The following is a 17,403-nucleotide window of genomic DNA, read 5'->3' as shown; positions in this document are numbered from 1 at the left end:
CATTTGGATTATGCAAGTATCCCGATGCTTGCACATTACTTGAAGACAATTTGGCCGACGTGACACTAGGGAAGTATAAATTGTTGTCTAGCAAGATAGTTAATGACTTATGTTCATAGTCAGATTGATCAAACTCTACACATGATAGTTTTATTAATATTTCCAATCGGTTTGCACATGACAAATTAGATGATATATTACACATTTGAATTTCTTGTGTGAGCCTGTATTTTCTGCCTTCAAAGGCTCAAGACCACAGACCTTTGTAGCTCTATCTAGATTATGCAAGTATCCCGATGCTTGCATGCTACCTGAAGTCAACTTGGCAAATAGATTTGCTTGAGTCAAAACATGATTATTTTAGCTTTTGATAGATCAGTTTGGCTCCGTTTTGATGTGCATCTTTTAATTGTAAACATTAGTTTTACAATTGGTTTCGTTTCATTTCTTACTTCCCAGTAGATATCTCCTCCAAGTTCATGCCAAGCTTGTTGGGTGCCTCCTGAGGCCATCTCTGTGAGAGGCACTTTGAGCCGATTGAGCGAACATTAACCATCTGGACCATACAGTTTGAGCAAGCGAGTGAGGTTTTTGTTACTGTGATGATCATCTGTTTCATCCTGGGCACTTGGGTCCCACCATGTGATGAGCCTTCAACCGGTGGAAACTCACTTCTCCTCTTGCTTTCATGTTTGGAACCCTAGCTGCCTCCATCCTGCTGATGCATCACCCCACTCCCCTCTGTGATAAATCATTTTATCCACCGTAAGTTCATGCCATTTCTTAGACGCAAGTGATAAATCATTAGAACTACATATCAGTTCTCCTGGTGTTATGGAGTGTTTTTCTTCCGCAATAACAATAGCTTGAAAAATGTTCTTATATTGTGGGACGGAGGGATTAGATGATAGCTTGTGGTCAACTTTATAAAGAACCAAGTATTGTGTGCATTGTCTGTTAGGTTGTTAGTATCTGATGGAGTAGGTCTAACAATATATAGGTTGCAAAACTATCTTTTAATGCAAACTTCCTTCCCAACAGCAGGATGAATAATTTGTTTGTTGTCGCTGTGGATGACATCATGCATGACAGTAAGTGGAATGGGCAATATAAATGCCTTTGACAAAGAAACTGAGACTCTGTTTAAAAAGTTGGAATTTATGTAGACAAGGATATTACGCTACGAAAGAATGTCTACATATTCTGCTCGTTCTTGAGCGTATGGTTTATTTGCAGAAGCCACATTTCTCAATAGTACACTTTACTGGTAAAGTATCAAGAAACTACACTTAACAAGTAATTTCACAAAACACACTTTTTTGTGTATCATGATTTTAGAAAATTACATCTCTTTATGATTACTTCAAATGTGTACTTAGAAGTGGGATGTTAAAGCCATCGGATTGATCACCTTGTTAAATCCATCGGATTAATTACATCTGTTTTCAATTATAACAAAACAAAAATGTACTGATGAGTAACGCAGCTTCTTTTTTCCAAGCCCATGGGATTGATCACCTTGTGATTGCTAGAGGGTGCGGATGGTGTCAACCCGAGGGTCCAAAGAGTGAGAGATCCTTTCGAACAAAAATGGGAATCCTTTCAGAAACATAGGGGAAGGTCGATCGAAATAAATCCTTCCAAACTACCCCAAAAAGGAAGAGATCCATTTTTGCCAGGTACCATCTCAAACTGCCAAAATGTCTCGTATATTTAGAAAACAGAGGGTGTGCTTTTCCTCAACCAGATTTTTGAATTTGTGTCATCTTTAAGATTCAATGGTCAAACCTTCATCATGCTTAACGCTAAATTCGACTTAATTATCAACAACCAGCAAAACGAATCAATTCGTATGTGCATGGCCATCAAACAGGTTCAATTTACGAGCAACAGATGTGTGATTGATCTAGGAAATGTATTATGAACACAGAAACAAGAACTGGACTAATTTCACAATCAAACTCGCACACATTCAACTTGCAAACATATTCAAAATATCTTCAAAGGGCATTCAGAAACGCATATTCAAAGATCATCTAATGACCAATTACCAACGCAAAAAAAAACAAAATCAAACCATCAGAACCAAGAAATGAGGCTGACAATAATAAGCCAAAATAATCTTAGATTTAGTTTTCGACTCCTACAATGCTGACACAATATATTGTAACCGACAGAATACTCCAAAACCACACTATATTGTTACAAATTGTGTAAGAACTGAAAAGAAATAATAACATTGGAGGAGACACAAAAACATCCCATTTAACAGAAGAAGAAGAAAAGGCCTTGTTCATTCCCAGGCTCTAGCGAGAGTTAGGCCGCCGTTGCCGAGAGACCAAAATCCATGGCTTCTTCGTTTCCTCGAAACAATAATCAACACTCATGTAACCTCGCAAAAATATACAGCTCAAAACTGGTTGTTGCTCACATCCCAGTTCCTCTGCGGTGAAACACCTAAGCTATAGAGAATACACCATACGCTGCCTTTCACTAGACACAGCACCTGAGAAGTGGAGCTGACCAAGAGCTGTTATATCAAGAGGCTGTTGCATGCTTCGACTATAGCATCATGTGAACTCAATATGGCCTGACCTGCTGGGTTTGCTTCTAGGGTTTTCGTCATGGAGTTGAATATTTCTTTGCGGAAGAAGGTGTCCTCCATTGCCTTTAGAATCCCCTCTACGGCTTCAAATCTCAGGCCACCATAAAGTAGCAGACAGTCTGTGAGAAAAGAACCAATTATATTTCATATAAGTAATTGAGCAAAGAGACACTACGGTTCTACGAAGTAGGACACTATACATGATGCTATATTCTTCGGAGGATGTCCCAATGCCTATTATCATCAGCAAATATTAGCTTGATGTGTGTATGGAATTTGTTCTTGTTACTTACTTATTTACTTAGCAGAAGATGGTATAGGTCTGAAAAGAACTAAAACAAGGGAATGCTTAAAGTAGAACATTACCAGTCACTCTTCCAAGCATGCGCCATTCTCCTTGATCGACTTGATACTTTAATTTCAATCGAACAAAACAGCCAACTAGTTTACTTTCAAATGTCTCTGGCCGATTTAGCAACTTCTTAGCTAAAGATCTCCTCAAATAGATCAAATTAATGTTAGCAGGAACAAGAGCAGCAAACGATTCCCTGTTTCCGTCAGAACTCCTTTTGAAAGTACTGGACTTGGAGTTCATGGTCCGAGTTTTTCCTTTCAAGAATAAATTACTGTCATCCTCAGAATTCTTCAAATCTGACACTTCAGTGAATTTTGTGCTACTATTCAAAAAATTGTAAGCCTTTTCAAGTTCATCCAATTTCAGGCACTCTTTTCTATTAAGTGCCTTCGAGTAACGCTTGAAAAAATATTCATAACTCAGTTTTTCAAAATCCACCTTCTCCTAGAAAATAGAGAATATCTATACTGAGAAGTAAGAATTGAGTAAAAAGGAAAGAAACTCGAGGGGCCAAATGCCATAGCCAAAGAATAACTATTAAATAATGTCAAAAAATGAGACAGATGTTACCTTGACTCAAAATTATTTAGTACCATACTTGAAAATAAATCAGTGTAGTTGCCAAATCAAAATATTCTTGATGAATTAAAATCATTATTCCTCTCTATTGTGACCATTATCCTTCCTTAGACTATTGATGTGGAATCCCTTTGTTTCCGTCAAGCTTGCAAATTGTGCTTTGGTCAGGCAAGAGACACACACAGATACATCTGGACATCAGAAGCATTGATAGGATGACGGCTGCTTGCAAATAAAGCAAGTGTGCCAACCTGCCAAATTTAGCAGTAACTCAGTCAGTAATCAAAGAAACTGTCCAGATTCCTGGAATCAAAATTTTCTTATAAAGAACTGCAGGTACAACTAGGGCTGGAGTTGAGACAAAGCATTATCTATGACTGGTGCTTAGGAGCCAAAGCATTATTTACCACTGGTGCTTAGGCATCAACCAAGCCACAAGACCTCCTCCTTCTTCCCTAATTTTTCTCTATAATTATGTATGCTAATTATGATTGATTGCTTTGTAGCTAGAGCATATTACTTGGTCAACTGGGGCTGGAGTTGAGCCAAAACATTATTTACCACCTGTTCCCTAGGTGGATTTTGAGCCAAAGCATTATTTACCACATGTTCCTTAGGCGGATTTTGACTTGTAGGGGGTTTAATCACTCTCAATCCCCTCCAAACCCCTTCAAATATTAAGGAATCGAACAAGGCCATTTGAGAACATAGCAATACCTTTTCTAAATTGCAATTAGAACAATTGAAAGTACTGATGCTAATACCCCGCAAGAAAAAGTACAGATGCTAGAAAAACAACCAGTCCTACTGATGCTACCCGACTATGGCGGGGAGGAAGAGGAGGTCCGGGGGGGTGTCGGGGAGGGAGAGGACGTCCTGCGTCGCGCGGGGCGCGGCGGTGGTGGAGAGGCGGAGAGGGTGGCCGATGGGGAGGGAGAGGAGCCCCGACGGGGAGGGAATGGAGCCCCGACGGGGAGGGAGAGGGATGCGGGCGTGGAGACCGGCGGGGAGAGCAGCGACGCGCCGAGCAGGGGGTGCGGAAGCAGAACCGACGGCGGGCTAATGCGACAGTGCGGGGGCGGGTGACACGACAGAATCAGATGAGCAACCACTTCACCAAACTGCGTTGGAGCTTTAAGAAGGTCAATACCAATATCTTCCAACAGCGACCCATATAGCAAGCAACCATTTTCCAGATCTTCAGTCTTGAAAGTTTTCTTGGTGTACAGATGCTCCAGAAGCTTAACAAGAGGGTCAACAAAACTGGCACCTTTATCCAGAGCAAGATTGATAGCTTCTTTAACAATCTCAGGGTGGTAATCAGGACACTGCAACTCCTCTATACATTGTTGTGCTTCATCCAAAATACGAATACCAAAATAATCGTCAAGAAGAGATGTTGTCTTCTTCTGTAGACCAGCAGAGACCACCTTGGCAGAACTGGTTGCTTTGTCAGGAACATGTACAGAAGCTGGAGTCCCACTTGATGGTTTTGGTGACGATGTGGTTTGAGATGCTAAAGGAGTGGGGCTGGCAGTAAGGGTGGGAGGGCGGGATGGTGGACCACCGGTTCCCAAGAGCGCACTCTTGCCAATCAGTGCTCCAGTGCCTTGAGGCAGAAGCCTGGGGTTGATGGGTGATGGCTTGTTAATAGATGACGAAATCTTATTAATCAACGGACCCTGATTGCGAAGCGGATCGCCTCTTGGCATTGATTTAGAACGCTGAACTTCCCAGTTATCATTATGTAACCCAGGCATCCGAGGCATTTTTCTAGATCCAGGCATCCCACGCATCATACCTCATTTTCCTTGCCGGTTCACTGAAAAACCTCCAGGCGAAAGAGTCCCACCTGGTGCATTACGACCATTCCTCATGTTTGCTGTGGCCCTTGGACGTAATTCAAAGTTTTTTACAGCCTCTGTGTGGATTTCGCTGATTGTCTTCGCCTTAATCTGAAAGGCAGCGTATGGTGTATTCGCCTTAATCTAAAAGGCTTAATTACAAGCACAAATTTCTTACAATGGATGGATCCACAAATCCAGTTGGACTCAGTTGCTATAAGAACAATCATAGAAGTGGGAGAAACTCTTTGAAGGCTTAAGTGTCATTCTAAATACATCTCAAAATAAATTCTGTATGTGATTATCCTCTGCGTCCTTGGCAACCAGAAATATTTCCTGAACCACTGACGTTGAAATAGTTCATGAAAGGCATGGAATTGCTTGGTCATGGTCAGTTGTACAAATCATTGGTGTTCCATAGGCATACATTTGCACAAGAAATTCCGGAGTTATGTAAGCATTCTCTCTATATATGTCAGTAGTGGCCAACAGCAGATCCAACAAGTCCTTTATCTAAATATGTGCCAATACATAAAACGGGGCATGTGCAAAGTACAAATATGAAGAAATAGAAGAAATTGGTGTGCGGCGATGCCAGATGATTCCGAAGAGTTGATAGAAAAACAAGAATAAACATAAGAGCGTCATCCAGATGTCAGTTTGAATTGGAATCATGGACGTTGATATAACAACCATCTTTTGTCTTACCTTGCTAGAACAACCATCATGGAAGCAGATGATTCCGAAGAGTTGATAGAACAACCATCATGGAAGCAGATGATTCCAAAGTTTTCACATGGAATGTAGACATGCCAGTATAACCTTGCTATGACAACAGCTGCTGCGTTGTGTGAATTTATTCATCATGTTTGCTGTTAGTTTTAATCAAACTTCTTATTTGAACTAAGATGGTTTTATTTAATTTCAATCTTATACTGGTTACTACTGTGTAGTAGAGTTCTGCTCTCTATCTTTTCATATATATATGCACTCTTTATTATTAGTGTTCTTAGTTTATTGTTAACTGAATCAGGATACGTAAATACAGGTGCAACATTCAGAAACATGCGTGACCTGCTGTACTAATATTGTTGTGTTTATAGTTATAGATTCTCAAGTTTGCCTGTTAGCTTTACATAAATTTGATGAAATGTGCTTGGCTAAGTAAATTTGCCTAATTGGAGAGATATGATGTTTTTGTAGTGCTAAGGAATATCACTGATGTAGCTAAGTAAGTAATATATGGAGTAGAGTACTGTGATATGTTTTTGCCTGTACTGATGTAGTTTATGCAACGCTCTAGATAATGACAATGAATTTATCTGCAGGAACTTGTCTGGTTGGCATGCTTTTAGTTTTATGCTCTCATGGAATGGGAAAGATCTAAATCCACCGATTTGCAAGGTTAGTATTTCTTGTGTCACATTCTAACATTCTACTACACACAAACTTGAAAGATAATAATTTACTGTCGTCATTCAGGATGGGGACCGGCTAAGGAAGCGATTTTTGGTGCACTTGCTCAGTTACATTGACAATGAAGCTGCACACAATATTCCGGATGTTGCACGAGCAACGATTAGCAGTATTAGAAAATGCTAAGATAATAGAGTATTTTTTGTCTCCATGCATGTGATGTTACCCAAAAATGTTTTCTTGAATTGTAATATTTTACTTGCGACCAAACTATCTTTCTATTCATGTTAATTTGAACATATATTTGCACTAGGGTGACGTGTGGATTGGACTATTTGGTTTAAGAAGGAAGAGAGGGCAGATCAAACCACAAATCTCTTTCTTTATATTTATGTGACGATTTCTAATGTGAGACCTGATTAAGTGTGGGTGAGATTATTTGGTTTTTGAACATATCGAGTACCCATGCCTACATGATGCCATTTTTTCTATCTAATATAATACTGATAATTCTAGGTAAAGTTTATATACATTTGAAAAGGCCATTAAATTTAATTCAGCCCGTTTTTTGTCAAATTTCGATCAAACAAGGCATATAGATCTTAAATGAATAAGAAGGCAAGTGTTTGATTTTCGATGAAGTCAAGTGTTTTGTTCATTCTAAGTTTTTGCTTGTGGTTGCTGAACTTGGAGATCCTCTTAATGACTATCTTTTTATTCATGTTAATTTTAACATATATTTGTATATCAGTCGGGACCTGCATTTGCACGTACATGTTTACTAGTATATTTACAAACGCTACTACTACCTTGCTGCCATTATTTGTGTTCTATTTTATTTTTCAATTTACAATTATCAACAATTATCTACACACCTCATTTGCTTGCAAATAACGAGATCAAGGGGTTGACAACCCTCTTGCCCGTATTGGGTGCAAGTTATTTGTTTCTTTGTGTGCAGTCGGTGAAGACGGTTGAGGATTGGTATTCCTATTGGTTCGAAAAAACTTGGTTTCATAACTGAGGGAAATACTTACGCGCGTTGTGCTGCGATAACCTGTTCCTCTTCATGAAAAACCCACTGCAGATCACAGTCATCACGAAGGATTTATGGCGCCGTTGCCGGGGAATACCATCACCAACTATCAAGTAGCTTCTCACGAATTTTCATTCATTTGTTCTTATTTTTTTTTGTTATTATATTTTTGTCACATAAAAATTAAAAAACCAAAAATATTTACCTTTGCTTGTTGCTAGTTTACTTATCGTTGCTAGTTTACTTGTCTTGCCCGTTACTTTGCTTGCTCGGTCACCATGTCTCAAGATAGGTTCTACAATATCTCTTACTACCAAAGGATGGTCGAAATATAAAATTCTATGAAAACTTCTATGACTTCACAATATGAGCACAATAAATTCTTTGATTTTGAAATTAAAGAACATTCAACTTTGCTAAATGCTATTAGTAAACAACTTGATTAAGTCAATACGGAAGTATCTAATCTCCAACCACAAGTTGCTCACACTGGTAAAATTACTAGGAAAAATTTCCGACAAGCAAACTACTCTAGTAAATAGGATGGCCGCTAAACCGGATTTTTTCCCTATTGCGAATAATGATGAAGAGATTAAAATGATTGGTGTTTATCCTATTGAACCTTTGTTTACCTCTCTGAATATAAATGATAAAGGGACTAGAGATAACTCAACACTAGTTGAGGAGCACCCCGTTTGCTTGGAGGATGATAATTTTGATGCTAAAATTGAAAAAGGCAGGTTTGGAGATCTCAAAACTTTAGCTAGTGATGTGCCCACTATCTTGGATTGTAAGGACTTTAATTATGAAAATGCACCATAGTAGAATGTATTTCCTTGCTGCAATGCATTATTAGCTCACCCAATGCTTATGAACAAAACAAAGCTCTTACCGACCATATTGTAGAAGCTATGATGAAAGCTTATGATGAGAAACTTGAACTTGAAGTTTCTATTCCTTGAAAATTGCATGATGAGTGGGAAGTGATACGTCGATTTTGCATCATGTTTACGTACTGTTATATATGTTGTTTATTTAATAGTAATGCTTTTTGGAGTAATTCTAATGCCTTTTCTCTCATAATATGCAAGGTATACACAAAGGGGGAGAATTCTGGTAGCTGGAAATATGGACCTGAAAAAGCTATGTCACGCTACCGATTCTCCACAACTCCAAATGAGCTGAAACTTTACGAGGCATTTTTATGGAATATTTGAGGAATATTTGACAAACTAAGTACCAGAGGGGGCCCACCAGGTTGGCTCAATCCACCCGGGCGAGCCACGGATCCCAGGCGTGCCCCGGTGGGTTGTGCTCACCCGGGCCCACCTCCGGTGCCCCTCTTCTGGTTTATAAGTCATTTTGACCTAGAAAAAAGGAGGAGAGGAATTTCGGGATGAAGCGCCGCCGTCTCGAGGCCGAACTTGGGAAGGAGCACTTTTGCCTACCGGCGGAGCGATTCCGCCGGGGGAACTTCCCTCTCGGAGGGGGAAATCATCGTCGTCATCGTCACCAACAACTCTGTCATCTTGGGGAGGGATATGTTCATCAACATATTCAACAACACCAACTCCTCTGAAAGCCTAGTTCATCTCTTTTGTTCAATCTTTGTACCGGAACTATATATCGGTGCTTGTGGGTGCCTAGTAGTGTTGATTACTTCTTGTAGTTGATTACTATATGGTTTATTTGGTGGAAGATCTATATGTTCAGATCCATTATACTATTTAATACCCCTTTGATATGGAGCATGATTATCATTTGTGAGTAGTTATTTTTGTTCCTGAGGTCACGGGAGAAATCATGTTGCAAGTAATCATGTGAACTTGATATGTGTTCGATATTTTGATGATACGTATGTTGTGATTCCCTTAGTGGTGCATGTGAACGTCCACTACATGACACTTCACCATATTTGGTCCTAACGGAATGCATTTTGGAGTTGTTATTAGATGATGGGTTGCGAGAGTGACAGAAGCTTAAACCATAGTTTTTGAGCTATTCCGTAAGGGACCGATTGGATCGAAAAGTTTAATAATATGGTTAGAATTTATTCTTAATACTTTTCTCGTACTTGCGGATGCTTGCGAGAGGGTTAATCATAAGTAGGAGGTTTTTTCAAGTAAGAACAACACCTAAGTACCGGTCCACCCACATACCAAATTATCAAATTAGCGAACACGAATTAAGCCAACATGATGAAAGTGACTAGATGAAATTCTCGTGTACCCTCAAGAACACTTTACTTATCATAAGAGACCGTTTTGGACTGTCCTTTGCCTCAAAAGGATTGGGCTACCTTGCTTCATTTTTGTTACTAATTTTGTTACTTGCTCTTTACAAATTATCTTGCTACCAAACTACTCCGCTACTTACAATTTTAGCACTTGCACACGTTACCTTGCTGAAAACCACTTGTCATTTCCTTCTGCTCCTCGTTGGGTTCGACACTGTTACTTTTTGAAAAGGCTACAATTGACCCCATATACTTGTGGGTCATCAAGGCTAATTTCTCGCACCATTGCCGGGGAGTGAAGCGCTCTTGGTATGTGGAAATTGGTAAGGAAACAATATTACTATGTGCTGAAATTTATTGTCACTTGCTACTATGGAAAACAATCCTTCGAGGGGTTTGTTCGGGGTATCTCCACCCCGACCGGAATCACAATTAGTTGCCCGTCAACATATTGCACCTACTGAAAATAATGAATATGAAACTCCTTCGGGTATGGTAGAAAAACTGCGAGCTAATCCTTATGCAGGAGATGGAACCGAACATCCTGATATGCACTTGATATATTTGGATGAATTTTGTGGATTGTTTTACTCGGAGATGAAGCTAAGAAGAAAGTTTTCCCTTTATCTTTGAAGGGAAAATCATTGACATGGTATAGGCTATGCGATGATATTGGATCTTGGAACTGGAATCGGTTGAAATTGGAATTCCATCAAGAAATTTATCTTATGCATCTAGTTCATCGTGGTCGGAATTATATATATAATTTTTGGCCTCATGAAGGAGAAATATCGGTCTATCTTGGGGGAGGCTTTAGTCAATGTTATATTCATGCCCCAATCATGAGCCCTCAAGAGAAATTATTATTCAAAAATTTTATGCTCGGCTTTCTCGTAATGATCAATCTATGCTCGATACTTCTTGTATTGGTTCTTTTATGAAAAAGACTATTGAATTCCGGTGGGATCTTTTAGAAAGAATAAAAGGCAACTTTGAAGATTGGGAACTAGATGAAGGTAAAGTGTCAGGTATTGAACCTAAGTTTGACTGTGTTAAATCTTTTATGAATACCGACGCTTTTCAAAAGTTTAGCACTAAATATGGACTTGACTCTGAGATAGTAGCTTCCTTTTGTGAATCTTTTTCTACTCATGTTGATCTCCCTAAGGAGAATTGGTTTACATATCAACCACCTATTAAAGAATAAATTACAGAAATGGTAAAATATAAAGAAGAAACTATCATTTACAATGTTGATTCAGTTGTTCCGAGTGCTTATATTGAAAAACCACCTTTCCCTGTTAGGATGAAGGAACATACTAAAGCTTCAACTATGGTTAACAAAAGTTATGTTAGAACACCAAAACCCGCTAAACAAATCAGAGTTGAACCTAGTGTTGCTATGATTAAAGATCTCTTGGTCCATAATATCTATGGGCATGTTATTTACTTCTCTGATGAAGCTTCTAGAATTGCCAAACCGGATAAAAAAGATAAACATAGACCAGTTGTTGGCATGCCTGTTGTCTCAATTAAGATAGTTGATTACTCTTATAACGGGTTATGTGACCTAGGTGCTAGTGTGAGTGCTATTCCTTTTTCCTTATATGAAGAAATTAAGAATGAAATAGCACCTGCTGAAATAGAAGACATAAATGTTACTATTAAACTTGCCAATAGAAATACTATATCACCAATTGGGATTATGATATATGTTGAAGTCTTGTGTGGGAAGGTAAAATACCCTACTGATTTTCTTGTGCTTGGCTCCCCACAAGATGACTTTTGTCCCACTATCTTTGGTAGAGATTTCTTGAACACCATCAAGGCCAAAATAGATTGTAAGAAACAGACTGTCGGTGTTTGCTTTGGTGATGAATCTCATGAATTTAACTTCTTCAAGTTTAGTAGACAACCACATAAGAAACATTTGCCTATTAAGGATGAAATTATAGGTCTTGCTTCTATTGTTGTAACTCCTACTGATCCTTGCTACACCATGAAAATGATTTGCATATGCGTGAAAGAAATGAAATAGATAGAATCTTTTTTGAACAACAACCTCTGCTTAAACACAATTTGCCTATTGAAACTCTAGGAGGCCCCCTCCACCTAAACGTGATCCTGTGCTTGAATGTAAACAATTGCCACACACTTTGAAAGATGCTTATCTTGATGAGAAAAAGATATATCATGTTATTATTAGTGCTGACCTTTTAGAACATGAAGAAGAAAGATTATTGAAAGTTCTAAGGATGCACCGAGCTACTATTGGATATACTCTTGATGATCTTGAACAAACAAATCTTGTCTTGAACTGGGAGAAGTGCCACTTTATGGTTAACGAATGTATTGTTTTGGGCCATAAAATTTCTGAAAGAGGCATTGAGGTGGACAAAGCCAATGTTGATGCAATTGAGAAAATGCCATGTCCTAAAGATATCAAAGGTATTCGTAGTTTCCTTCGTCATGCTGGTTCCTATAGGAGGTTTATCAAAGACTTTTCTAAAATTTCTAGGCCTCTTACAAATCTTTTGCAAAAGGACATTCCTTTTGTGTTTGATGATGATTTTTTGGAAGCCTTCGAAACACTAAAGAAAGCCTTAATTACGGCACTTGTTGTTCAACCACCTGATTGGAACTTGCCTTTTGTGATTATGTGTGATGCTAGTGATTATGATGTTGGTGGTGTTCTAGGACAAGGAGTTGACCATAAATTGAATGTTATCCATTATGCTAGTAAAACTCTGGACAATTCTCAATGAAATTATGCTAATACTGAAAAAGAATTCTTAGAAGTAGTGTTTGCTTGTGATAAATTCAGATCTCACATTGTTGATTCTAAAGTTATTGTACACACCGATCATGCCACTATTAAATATCTTATGGAAAAGAAAGATGCTAAACCTAGACTCATTAGGTGGGTTCTTCTGTTACAAGAATATGATTTGCATATTAGTCATAGGAAAGGAGCCGAGAACCCCGTAGCTGATAACTTGTATAGGCTTGAAAATATTCTTGATGACCCACAACCTATTAATCATAGCTTTCCTGATGAACAATTAGCTGCAATAAATGTTTCTAATAGTACACCTTGGTATGCTCATTATGCTAATTATATTGTTGCTAAATACATACCACCTAGCTTCCCATACCAACAAAAGAAAAATTCTTCTATGATTTAAGACATTACTTTTGGGATGACCCAGTAGATGCTATCATTAGACATTGTGTACCTGAGCATGAACATGAACAAATCCTATGGAAATGTCACTCCGAAGCTTATGGAGGGCATCGCGCACGAGACAGAACTGCTCATAAGGTATTGCAATTTGGTTTTCATTGGCCTACTCTCTTCAAGGATGCCCGTAAGTTTGTCTCATCTTGTGATGAATGTCAAAGAATAGGTAATATTGGTAATCCTCAAGAAATGCCTATGAATTATTCACTTGTTGTTGAACCATCTCATGTTTGGGGATTTGATTTCATGGGACCTTTTCCTTCCTCTAATGGTATACACATATTTTGGTTGATGTTGATTATGTTACTAAGTGGGTAGAAGTTGTTCCAACTAGTAGTGCTGATCACAACACCTCTATTAAAATGCTTAAGGAAGTTATTTTCCCAAGGTTTGGAGTCTCTAGATATTTCATGACTGGTGGTGGTTCACACTTTATTCATGGTGCTTTCCGTAAAATGCTTGCTAATTATGATGTTAACCATAGAATTGCATCACCTTATCATCCTCAGTCTAGTGGTCAAGTTGAACTTAGCAATAGAGAAATAAAAATAATCTTACAAAAGACTGGCAATAGGTCCACGAAGAATTGGTCTAAGAAATTATATGATGCACTTTGGGCTTATAGAACAACATATAAAAATCCTATGGGTATGTCTTCTTATAAAATGGTTTATGGAAAAGCTTGTCATTTGCCTCTTGAGTTAGAACATAAAGCATATTCGGCAATCAAAGAACTCAACTAGGATTTCAAACTTGTTAGTGAAAAGAGGTTATTTGATATTAGCTCATTAGATGAATGAAGAACCCAAGCTTATGAAAATGCAAAGTTATGTAAGGAAAAAGTTAAAAGATGGCATAACAAAAGAATCCAAAAGCGTGAGTTCAAAGTTGGAGAATATGTTCTTTTTTACAACTCTCGTTTTAGATTCTTTGCAGGAAAACTCCTCTCCAAATGGGAAGGACCCTATGTTATCGAGGAGGTCTATCGATCTGGAGTATCAAAATAAATAATGCCGATGGTACTAACCCAAACATTGTCAATGGGCAACGAATAAAACATTATATATAAGGTATGTCCATTAGTGTTGAAAGCAATATTATCCAAACTATGACACCGGAAGAACACATAAAAGAAACCTTCCGGAACACTCCAGAATCATGAAAAAAGGGAGGTACGTGATATGGTACGTAAACGGACACCGAAAAATCCGCAAAAATATTTTTTTCAATTTTGGAATATTAAAAAAATTAGGAAAACAAGAAACTTCCAGGAAAGTGACCCTAGTGGGCATGATACATCAGGGCGCGCCTGGGACGCCAGGCGCGCCCCGGTGGGTTGTGCCCACTTTGGGTACTTTCAGACTCTGTTTATCTTCCGTTCTACTTGTTCCACAAAATAAAAAATCTTTATATAACCCCCGAACCTGTTAACCTCCGTATCATGGAGAAATCTCCTTTTTTCTTTTCTTGTTGTTTTCTGTCAGATCGAATCCACCATGGCCGCTTCAAGCTCCTCCAAGGACAAGTTCTTCGACAACGTCATCAACCCATACCTGTGGGAAATAATGCAGCACCCTCAAGCTATCCAGATGTGTGATGGGGTGCTGCACATCCGTGATGTGCGGATGTGCACAGACCCAAGGGGACTGGATCCGTGGAGGCTAGGCTTGAAGCTATGGAGCAGGAAGTCTTCTGGTGCAAGGGGATGGTGGAACGTGGGCTCAATGCCAATCACCTCATGATCGCGGACTACACCCGTGATCTCAAGGTGGATGGCAAGTCCATGAAGGACATCGTCTTCCCCCTCAACAAGGAAATCAACTTCCTCCATAGTTAGATCCATGACCTTCAAAGCCAATTCTTTGAATATGAGGCAAGGTTTAAAGGTATGAATTTGGCTCCCAGTTGCAGGATCCGAGAGACTCACTCTTCCTCTGATGATGGTGAGCCTTTTCAATGTCAACCGGAGGACAATATTGCTTCTACTTCATCACCACCACCTCCTTCTTCATCACCAAAAGAAAATTGAGTATCGGGTATGGGCACTCCCCTTGGCTTTCTCCAAGCATGGGGGAGGTGCCCCGGTATCGTATGATTTCCACTATCTTCTGCCTTTACTTTTCTTAGTTCAATCCATGGTCATCTTTTGCTTTAGATGAATAAAAGTTTAGTTCGATCCTTTCTTTCCATGAGCTTGCTTAGTGATCAATCTATGCAATCATGTGCGAGATATATAATAAAATTTAGTTTGAGTTTTGCCTTCTGTACTTTCTTGTTTGAATAAACAGAAAGGAAATAAATGAAAAAGATCATATGCTAAGCTTATGGAAAGTGATGACATTACACAAGGAAAAGTATAAGTAGAAAATTTTATTGTAGATTGAGAAACATAGCATTGTTAAATGATGCAACTCATGAAAGAATTAATAATGGAAGAGAAGATTCACATGCAAATACACTATCCTGGAAATCTTTTGTCATTCTGAGCACCGATCAAAATATTATATGCCAGAATTGTTGAGGTTGACAAGGAAGACAACTTAATGAATTATGTTTGTTCATATTCACATAGAAGTTATATTGTCATGGATACTTCAACATTTGGTGCTTGCCCCTATCTTTGCTAGACAAAAACTCCGCACTAAGTAGATATACTACTTGTGCATCCAAAACCCTTAAACCCAATTCTTGTTTGAGAGTCAACCATACCTACCTATGGATTGAGATCATTCAACTAAGTTGTCATCGGTGCAAAAAGGGCAATAAAAATTGCTTCTAAAAGTGTAAGATCATTCAGTGTAAGGGAAAATTGGGTGTTGTACGAACTTGTGATGGTGAAGAGTAAAAGCGATAGACTGCATAATAAAGGTTGCCATCACAAGGGGCAATGTAACGTGACGTTCTCTTGCACTAAGGGGTTGAGCATACAAACAAAAAGCATATGGAAACCTCTGATTCCCTCTGCGAAGGGCCTATCTTTTACTTTTGTGTATTTACTTTCATGCAAGAGTGAAAGTTTTTCTCTCTATTCCTTTTTATTTTATCCTTTGGCAAGCATCATGTGGTGAGGAAAGATCTAGGCACATATATCCGGTTGAATATGGGTAGCATTAGTTATTATTGTTGACATCACCCTTGAGGTGAATTCATTGGGAGGCGAAACTATAAGCCCCTATCTTTTTATGTGTCTGGTTGAAACATTTTGCTCATGTGTACGTGGTGAGTGTTAGCAATCATAGAAGCCTAAATGATGGTTGAGTATGTGGACTTGCCTAAAGGCTCCGATATATGACCCTTCCTGAAAAGATGATGAATTGTAGTTGCAAACACTACTGGAAATGAGTATTTTGCCATCTGCCTAGTCTTTGCCGTCTACTAGCTGATGGCAAAGATTTTCTTTGCCGTCAACTTCAGCAAAATAGACGGCACAGTACTGGCTGATGGCATACAGTCTTTTTGCCATCTGTCACCTCTTTGCCGTCTGCTAGCGGACGGCAAATAGTCCAGAGGCAGACGGCAAAGATGTCGATAGGCCCACCTGACCGCGGGGTGGCCAGGTCAAACAGGAGTCGGACCTTTGCCGTCTCCTAGCGGACGACAAAGAGTCCGGAGGCAGACGGCAAAGAGTCTAGACGCTTTGCCGTCCGCTGCCAGACGGCAAAGCGCTAACTCCGATAACGGCTCCTTCCCCCCACCCCGCCCTTCTCTCTCTGTAACGGCTCATCCCCGCTCGCCCTCGCTCTCTCTCCCCACCCCGCGCACTCCTCTCTCTGTAACGGCCGCCAGGACCACCGTCGCGCCGCCACCCCCGTCGTGTCGCCGCCCCTGTCGCGCCCCACTGCCGCCCCTGTCGGCCCTGTCGCCCCTGCCGCCACCCCTCTCTCTCTCTCCCCCCACCTCGCCCCCGCTGCCGCTGCCGCTGCCCCACCACCGTCGCGCCGCCGAACCTGGCGCCCCCGGCGCCGCCCCGCCACCCACGCCACCCCGACACCTCCACAGCCGCCCCTCTCGGTGAGCCCCCACACCCCCACCCCCACCCCCCCACCCGCATTATTTTTTACTAGTTTTATTATTTTTTAGTAGTTTTAGTA

General features: G+C 39.8%; 1 pseudogene; it reads right to left on the bottom strand.

Annotated features, from left to right (window-relative positions):
- Positions 1 to 2,108: 2,108 nt before the first annotated feature.
- The window catches only part of LOC123405121, a 37,238-nt pseudogene continuing 21,943 nt past the window's right edge, over positions 2,109 to 17,403 (bottom strand).

This window comes from Hordeum vulgare, chromosome 6H (genome assembly GCF_904849725.1).
Source record: "Hordeum vulgare subsp. vulgare chromosome 6H, MorexV3_pseudomolecules_assembly, whole genome shotgun sequence".
Lineage (NCBI taxonomy): Eukaryota > Viridiplantae > Streptophyta > Magnoliopsida > Poales > Poaceae > Hordeum > Hordeum vulgare.
This window is presented reverse-complemented; position numbering and strand designations above follow the sequence as displayed.